Below are 9,461 nucleotides of genomic sequence, written 5' to 3'. Positions count from 1 at the left end.
CAACATAATGGCCGCAGTCACCTATCGGCTCTTGTTCGGAACCATGCCGCTAAAACCAACATACATTCAGCTCCAGATGGCAGATCAGACATTTCGAGATGTTAAAGGAACAGTAACCGATGTCCCTTTGAAAATCGACAATCATTTTGTCTACACAGACTTTCAGGTCATAGACATGGGAGAAGATGAATACGATCCACCCATCATCCTTGGAAGACCGTTCCTCAGCACCGTTAAAGCAATCATCTACATTGGAACCGAAGAAGTCCATATGCACTTCCCCTCAGAGAAGGTATGCTGTTATTTTACTGACCCTAACTACATCTTTGAAGAATCTAAGCAGGTAAGAAAACGATGCAACCGCAATCAGAGGAGGGAAATCATCAAGGACAGATGGGCAGACTATGAAGGAGAAGTTGTAAGGTCAGAAGACGTACAGTTTAAACAGAATTATCCAGAGGAGACCGTAGCACCGAGTTAGGTATGGAGAGAGAAGATAACTATACATGAAGAAGAGGCGCCGCCGGAAGTACCGACTACGCCACCCAACGAACCTCAGGACAATTGAGAAAACGGAGAGTCCCGTTCGGAGGACTTAAAAACACCAAACACCTTGCCCAGAGGTAAACTTGGTAGTTATCCTTTCCCTTTCAATTATTTAAAATAGTCTACTTACTTAATTATGTTCATACTATCCTAAAAAGAAAATAAAAATGTGAAAAATAGTAAGCCCCATGTGAGTATACGAGTGGCATAAAACCCATAAGTACATTCACTGTGGTGGCATAAAAATAAAATAAGAATTCCTTTTCTGCTTTATAAAATGAAAATATAAAAATATAGAGTAATAATTATTAAGGAATGTCAACATGATAAAGGCTAGATATTTATGCTAACACTTAATCAGTTCCACAAGCTTTGTTGTCTATTTGAGCTCCACAGAATTTAAGAATCAAGAAGACTAGCAGACGGAGGACATTCTAATCGCTGTCAGAATGCTGCTGACTTTCAAATACACATGCCACCTGCTAGCTATATCAAGAGAAATTACGTCAAAATTCAGCTTGGGGGAGAGCACCCCCATTTATCCCGATAAGTATTTCTTTCTATCTATCTTTATACTTATACTATAAATATACATAACTATGAAAAACCAAATAAAGATTTTGTGCTTATATATATATATATATATATATATATATATATATCTTTTACTTAGTATGCTTAATAACTTAATAAAGTGGCTATGCTAATCTGAATCTTAATAATAAAACTCTAGCATGGATATGATGAATAGTTGCTCTGCCTAATTTTTAAATTTGAGTTCTCTCTCAAGTTTAGACATAACTGTTATAATTTAAAGCTTGCTCTAAACCAAAACTTGTGGAAAGAAAACTTGATCTGAAGTCTAAGTTGTTAACGGATATGATATGGGAAGGTTGAGCTGCTGTTTATCTGTTCCTAGAGATGCTAGAATTCTGGAGAATTTTATCTTTTAAAAATCTTTAACATATTGCATGATGAGTTCCTGTATGATGAGAGTTTAAATTCCTACCACAGCCATATATACATGCTTGTTAGACTTTGAGCCACACATTTACTTTTACTACTTATGAGCATTGAGTGTGGTCAAGTTGTGTAGACCCTTAGGAGCTTGTCATGTGGTTAAATCAAGATTCACTTGCAAGTTCACTCACATATGCTGCTTCTATTCCGGAAGTACCATCCAGATATATCCACTCATTTCCATCTCTAGAACCACCCAAAAATATTCTACTCCTAATCCGGGAGAGAATGACCAAAAATATTGTTTTTCCCTGTCAAATAAATGCTCAAGTTATCTAGTTACTACCACTTGCTATATTATCTCAAGAGATGAGTGCTCTAAAAAAAGAAGAGAGAAAAAAGAAAGAGATACGAGGAAATAAAAAGGGGCAAGTGCCCGGAACCTCGAAAGAAAAGAAAAAGTGAGATGAGAGGTAAAAATGGACAAGTGTCCGATAGTAGAATTAGGGGTACAAGATACCCACCTAAGAGAAAAGAAAAAAGAAGAGCATCTCATTCTCCTCAAATGTTTCAAAAGAGCAAGGAAGGTTTGTATCCCCTCAAATAGCAAAGTAGAATTAGACATCCACCATTGTTATCACCATCATCACCATACACCATTCATTCGCCACACATGCACATCTTGATTTGACTTATTGATTTGTTTCTTTGGATCCATGGTTTGACTATACAATAAATGTCTTGTAAGTATGTATACTTTATCTCCCACCTATGAGCTCCAGATATTAAAGCCTTATTAGAGTAGGATGAGAGAGAAGGCAATGTCACTATGCCTCATACCACAAATACTACATATTTTGAGAGAAGGCATATACAATCACTGCCTTGGTAAGGATCCAGAAATACCATAAAAGAGAGATCTGAGAGAGTCATACAAGGAATTTTTGAGTTTTATTTGAAAATCTGCAAAAACTCTAGAGCTATAGCTGAACAAGAATAAGAGACATGGCACTTGACTAGACTGTTCTATCTTTTAACTACTCAAGACAGAAGTTACGGTTACAAGTCCCATGGTGAAAGGTAAAGTAAGTTTTAAGTTTTGACAGTTTACTCTAAACTCAGAGATGAGACCTCATTTAAAAGCATGTGTACCATCAATTTTTAAAGATATTGCAACAACTTCTGATCCATCACTGAGTCTATCCTTGCTCAGGGACGAGCAAGAGGTAAGCTTGGGAGAGTTTGTGGACAGTCCTTAAGTATCAAATTTAATTATCAAATAAACAAAGAAAAGGATCCAAATGAAATCAACATCTAGACTTAGGGTTTTATCTAATAGAATTCCATTAGTTTTGGTGTTTGTCTATTTCTACAGAGGGTTATCAGGAAATACGGAAGAAAGGCCTACACGTCGGGATTACATAGAGATATCAATGTGCCGCGCAATTATCTTACATCTAGAAGACTCCAGAAGCCACGGGAAGGGAGCGGAGGCCGAACGGGGCCTGGCCCTAGGCGCCCGCCCAGGTAACCAGGGCGCCCGCCCCCCTTCTGAGTCCAATCAGGACTCTCTCTCGGGAAAGATCTCCACCGACCTAAAGGATCAAGGATAACCGTTCAATCAATGTCGGTTTGATCCAACGGCCCATATTCACTTGAAGGGACTATAAAACCAGACCCCCTGGCCCCTGGAGGAGGGAGCCTCTCAACCCTAATTCATTATTCCTCAAGGGAGAAGAAGCCTCTAATCAAGATTAGAGCCACCACATCAATTAGATATCTAGATTAGCATAGCTACATATATAGGATTAGAACTAGAAGGAGTCAATCTTCGATTGGTTTCCGGACCTGTCAAGAGGATTCTTGGTAATTCTCTAATTGTTCTTCTAATCATCTTTGTTCTTCAATATTATGAATATGACTTTGTTCTACTTCAATATATTGCTTATGACTTTGCTCTACTTGCTTATATTCAATATTATATTGTTCTTAGTTTATCATAGTTATATACTTGGCTTAGTTAGATTGGATCTATATACATGCTTAGGATCGTATAGCGTTTATCCATCGGATCCATGGGTAAATGATAGATATTGTGTAGGCATGGTGCTTATACCGTATTTATCTGCGATTGTACCCTATATGCCAGATCGTGGGGTAGTTCGTGATAGTGACAGCTTCATTGATTCTTATATAGTCCCCCTCTCGTGTATTGGGCTGGCAGAGCAACATTATTACAGGGGAGTGATTACAATGTTTCTCATATTCCTTGCTAATATCACTATGCATGGGCGTAGTCTTGTCTCACAATGATTGCTAAGTATGCTTGCACTAACTATGATAATGCTAGACTATATAGTTGAGAATAACTTAGGAAATATTCTTGTAGTTCGTTCTAATTCCATGCTAATGACTTTCTAGAGTATCTAATTGAGGTGCTTATCATATTTATATGTGGCTAAGTTATGCTGATCAGATTAATTATCTTTGTCACTATTCATTACTTCATATATCTTTTATGTGACAATTACCCCTGTATGAAAGAATTATATAAATGTTTTGAATTATACATGCAATGATAGATACTCAATCTCATATTCCATTCTGTAATCAATATTGATGATTGTTAATCCCTTCCCAGTGGTAAAAATATAAATAACGATACCTGGAATACTTCCCGGTTAAAATGCTACATCGGTATTAATCTGTGCGCTTGCAGATCCCATTCATTATTTATTTATAAGAGGAATTGCATATTTCAATATTGCGTCTCTCATGTCATGCTGGGGATGACAACTTGGCTTAAGTGGTATGAGGGATAGGTTTGGCATTTTTGGCACTCTTATCAGAATTAGAAAACTAAGTCTACTTTTGGTAATGATGTTAAGAATACCCAACAGGAACTAAAGGTAATTGCGATGTAGAACTCAAATTGGATCAACACTTAACAGTGGCTCTATGGAGATTGCCTTCCTTTTCTTGTTACCTTCAGTTTGTTGATTCTCGGATATCTTCATCTTTCCTTCATTCGTCTTGTTCTAAATACAAGGTAAACCATAATATCTACAGCAGTTATGTGGCTCTTGAATCCCATGTGCCTCATTGATATCACTTTCCTTAGCTTCCATGTTCTTCCAGGCTTCTACTACTTGTCGCTTCATTGCTTCTTCCCGAGTTTCAGTCATATTCTTCTCCAAATATAACTGACAATCTTTTTGTGGTCCCACTCCACTTAGTACTTGATCCTGTGTAAACAAGGGCTTCTCCTTGTTCATTGGGGACAAAGGTAGCATAGCTGGGTCTTTCTGACATTTGATGTGAGCTTCTTCAATGTCACCTTGGAGAAGTAGAGCTTGTACTGTCAAAAGATTCTAGAGTCTCGTCACATGATCAGCTGTCATCTCTAGGATGTGAGCTTGCCAGGCTATCACCTGTTCACTACTTAGTTGTGTTGTAGAAGGCATTTGTTGACTCTGATCACTGGTATTCTTTCCATTGATGTCACCTCTTGGATCAATCATCTAACATGACATGAAGTGAGAGAAAATAGGTGGAGAGGATCAAGATTGACAGTAGATGGATAGGATAAGAGAGATTACTACCCCACTTAACAAAGGTCAAACTAATCCCCAAATGACGTCTTCCAGACCTCCTTCAAAACATGAGAACAAGGATAACACACACGCAACACAACAAGGAAGCCAAGCATGCAACACATCAATGATACTACACGTGCTTCTTCAACACGGGTGGTCATCCTAAAAGGTATGTCCGAGATGATTAAGGGCCATTGAATTTTGGAATAATGAAATTTTTGAAAACTTAAGTAAACCAACTAAATAAAGAGCCAAGGAGATAAACAGAAATAGCTCAAAGGCAAATATGACAAGGATGACAAAATGGTCAGAGTCAAAGAGTCAAGGGATGAGAAAATAGTTTTATATCAAAATAAGCTTTAGAAATCGACCAGTGCTATCTAGGCATACGTCCTACAGTCAACATCACTCTGATACCATTCTTGTCACACCCTGGCTTTTAAAAGAAGACCAAAGTCGTCATATGTGTGCCCAGGAAATCCACACATACAACAAAAGAATAGAAATATCAGAAACAATGTTATATATGGTGGAAACATATTTATAATAACACTTACAAACATCAGAGTACGCGAAAACAGTAGCTAAACTTCTTAGGCTCCATTCTTCTCAGGGACGGCTCACTAGGGGCTCCGTACGCCAAGCACATTTGATATACTTCTAGAAAACTTCATAGCATCTTTATCCTTCTTCTGAGCAGCATTTTACTACACACTGGGGTGTGGGGCAAATAGCAAGGGTGAATTCATGTCGAACTCAACAAATACAGGTGGAAAGTATAATGACATGCAAGGCTCAATCAAAGGAAAAGCTGACACTGTTTAACTGCAGGTGAGCTTTTAAGGTTGTAAACTTTTATTACAATTCTTTTATTAAAAACAAACTATTATTAAATATGAGTGAAGCATCCCAGCCCTTAATTAGATGAAAGTATATTAACAATATTATTACTCATCATTAGAATACTTATTATTATTAAAATTACCGAGGTAGCAACTGTTGACGGTCCTTAAGTACTAAATTTAACCATCAAATAAACATGGAAAAGTATCAATATGCACCAAACATCTAGAATTAGGGTTCTATCTGATAGAATTCCACGAGCTTTGGTGTTTATCTATTTCTGTAGGGGGTTATCAGAAAATATGGTGAGAAGGCCCACATGTCATGTTTACAACGAGATAATTACGTGCCGCGCAATTTTCCTCAATCTAGAAGAGTCCAGAAGTCACGGGAACGAACAGGAGACCGAACGGGCTCGGGGGCAGGGCGCCCGCCCACCCCCCTTGGGCGCCCGCCCTGGGTTGGACTCCAATGAGAACTCTTTTCGGGGACCAAGCTCCACCGACCTAAAGGATCAAGGAAAACCGTGCGATCAATATCGGTTTGATCCGACGGCCCAAATTCACTTGAAAGGACTATATAACCAAGGCCTCTCCACCCCTGGGGGAGAGAAGAGAAGAGGAGAAATCATTATCAGAGGTAGCCATCAAAGTTAGGGTTTAGAGCTTCTCTCCCACAGAGAATTAGAATTAGCTATTCCCTGATCCTTCAAGTTTAGAGGTTTGATTAGATAGCAATTAGAGAAGTAGAGCACTATGCTCTGGATTCGGATCTTCGGTAATAAAGATTGGTATTATTCATATCTTTCTCTAATACTTTGTTCTAATTGCATTATGTCTCTATTTATTATGTTCTTAGTTTGCTCTACTTCTATATTTGATATAGTTATGATTGATAATGAGTTTATGTATAGGTTTGCAAAGCGCTTAGCTCTCGACGCAAGGGAGTTAAGTGGTAGATCACATGTAGGCGTGGTGCTTAGATGTTATTTACCTGCACATGTATCCTATTGGCCGCGTTGTGTGGTAGTTCGCGATAGTGACAGCTTCGTTGATTCTTATATAGTCCACCCTCCGTTGATAGGACAGGCAGAACTTGTATTGCGGAGTAAGTCTTACGATGTTCTGATTTACTTTAGCAATGTTCCTTATACATGAATGAAGATTCTTTTATACTATACATGATCTTGTAGATAACTAGAGTAGATTATGACTTAGTAGATAGTAGATAACTTACAATCCATTCTCTAGCTAATCCGACGTCACCTACATATATGAGGAGCAGTCTATTTTCTAATCGCTGTGTTATTTAGCCTTGAACTTATAATTCATTATCATTATCTTTATGGTTTACCCCCTGCCAAAGTAAGTGACTGTGTGACGAGTTTCTCATTAGTAATCATGTTCTTGCAAGTTTATCTCTAGTCTATGCCTTGATAGATTTTGTCCTTATCTTAATTTCATCCCTTGTTCTCTTAAGCAAAATTATAAATAACGATACCTGGAATACTTATCCTGGTGAAATGCTACAATGAGGTGTTTTATCTGTGCGCTTGCGGATAGAATAGATTATTTTCTAGAGAGCCTTTACATTTATAAATACCTTTGTACACTCTGGCACCATGCTGGGGATGACAACCTAGTATCTAAGTGATGTTAGCTAGTGTCAACAAGCATTTCTGGCGCCGTTGCCGGGGAAGTCAAAAGGGTAACACATAGGAACGGTAAGGAAAGTTAGGAAATCGGTCAAGGTTATTCACATAAAATATTAGACTAGACTATAGAGAAATAATTGCATAAAAACAACTACTAAGTGAGAAATCATAACAAGGCACCTCTGCTTTGGAAGGTTCACCCTGTTGTTTTTCTATGTTTATATTTTTATACAGGGTATATCAGGATTGACTTTGGGTACATTCAACTCTTCATCATCAGAACCAAAGCAATCAAGAAAGAAAGAAGAAGCTAGCTACCAATTGCTGAAGCTATGGCACAGAAGACCCTACAAGAATTCTCTGCTCTAAGTCTTGAGAACATTCCACTGGTCCAAGATTTGCAGTAGAAGAAGGAGCACCCGAGTTTGAGCTCAAGTCAAGCCTCATCAATTTGGTGCAAGCTACACAATTCAGTGGAAAGGCACATGAAGATGCTAGTGCACACTTGCAGAATTTCTTAGAAATTGGAAGCACAATCCACATCAACGGAGTTGACAAAGACGTCATACTACTTCGCCTTTTTTCCATTCTCACTAGAAGGAAAAGCGAGGAAGTGGTTCTACACTCATCAAGATAACATCAACAACTGGACGAACTTGTCAGATGCCTTTCTATCAAAGTTTTTCCCTATAGGCAAAACAACCGCCTTAAGAGGAAATATTGTTAGTTTCCAACAACAGAAGACAGAAACCATTTCAGAAGCATAGCAGCGTTTTCAAGGATACATTTCAGATTGCCCTCACCATGGAATGGCCACATGGCTACTTATGCAGACCTTCTACCATGGATTAACCCAGAAGGCTCGTGAGTGCCTAGATGCATCTGCTAAAGGATCATTCTTGGAGCTTACAACTAGAAAAGCAGAGATACTTTTGGATAAGATAGCAGAAAACCAAAGCTGGTTCCAAGATAAAGCTCAACAATGTCATCAAACTGAAGAAATACCAGAAGAAGTAAATGCATTATCAACTAAGATGGAAAATTTGCTCCATTGGATTGACCAGAGGGCCAAGTTCAAAGAAGATCAAAGGGCTATTGAGACAGCATACAAATATCAAACCACCTCGAGTCAACCCAATAGCAAAGGTATGAATTCAGGTAATACTTTCAAGTAACTTTCATTAAATTAGATAATTACTCAACAAACTAAAATTAATGATGAAGTTAAACAAAGGCTAGATACAAATGAATCATCTCTAAAAGATATACATAATAAAATGGATTTTCTATTAACTACCTTTGATGAGCGAAACACTCTTAAGAAAAGGGTAGAGCTAAAATTAATAAAGTTAGCTGCTGCACTGCCTGTTGCTACTAACATTGAGCAGGTAAAGAATATAACTACTAGAGGAGGCAAAGCCACCAGGGATCCCCCATATCCAAAAGAGAAACAAAGAACATCAGCACCAGTGCAACCAGCAGTGATAGAAGAAGAAAGCCCAGTTGAAGTAGAAGATCTGCTGCAACCACCAAGAACTGGAGAAATGAGGAAAGATTTTTACGACACCAACTATTTGCCATTTCCCAGAAGAAACAGACGACTGCAGTCGGATGAGCAGTTTGGTAAGTTTGTAGAGGTCATTCAGAAATTATATGTCAACATACCTCTACTTGATGCCATACAGGTACCTACATATGCAAAGTACATCAGATATATTCTTAACAAGAAGAGACCACTGCCCACCACTGAGGTTATCAAGCTAGCAAAAGAATGTAGTGCGACCATCCTCAATAAACCAACAAAGAAGAAGGAAGATCCAGGATGCCCCACTATTGATTGCTCAATCAGAAACCAACACTTC

This window comes from Sorghum bicolor, chromosome 10, assembly GCF_000003195.3.
Source record: "Sorghum bicolor cultivar BTx623 chromosome 10, Sorghum_bicolor_NCBIv3, whole genome shotgun sequence".
NCBI lineage: Eukaryota > Viridiplantae > Streptophyta > Magnoliopsida > Poales > Poaceae > Sorghum > Sorghum bicolor.
Note: the sequence above shows the minus strand (reverse complement) of the source record.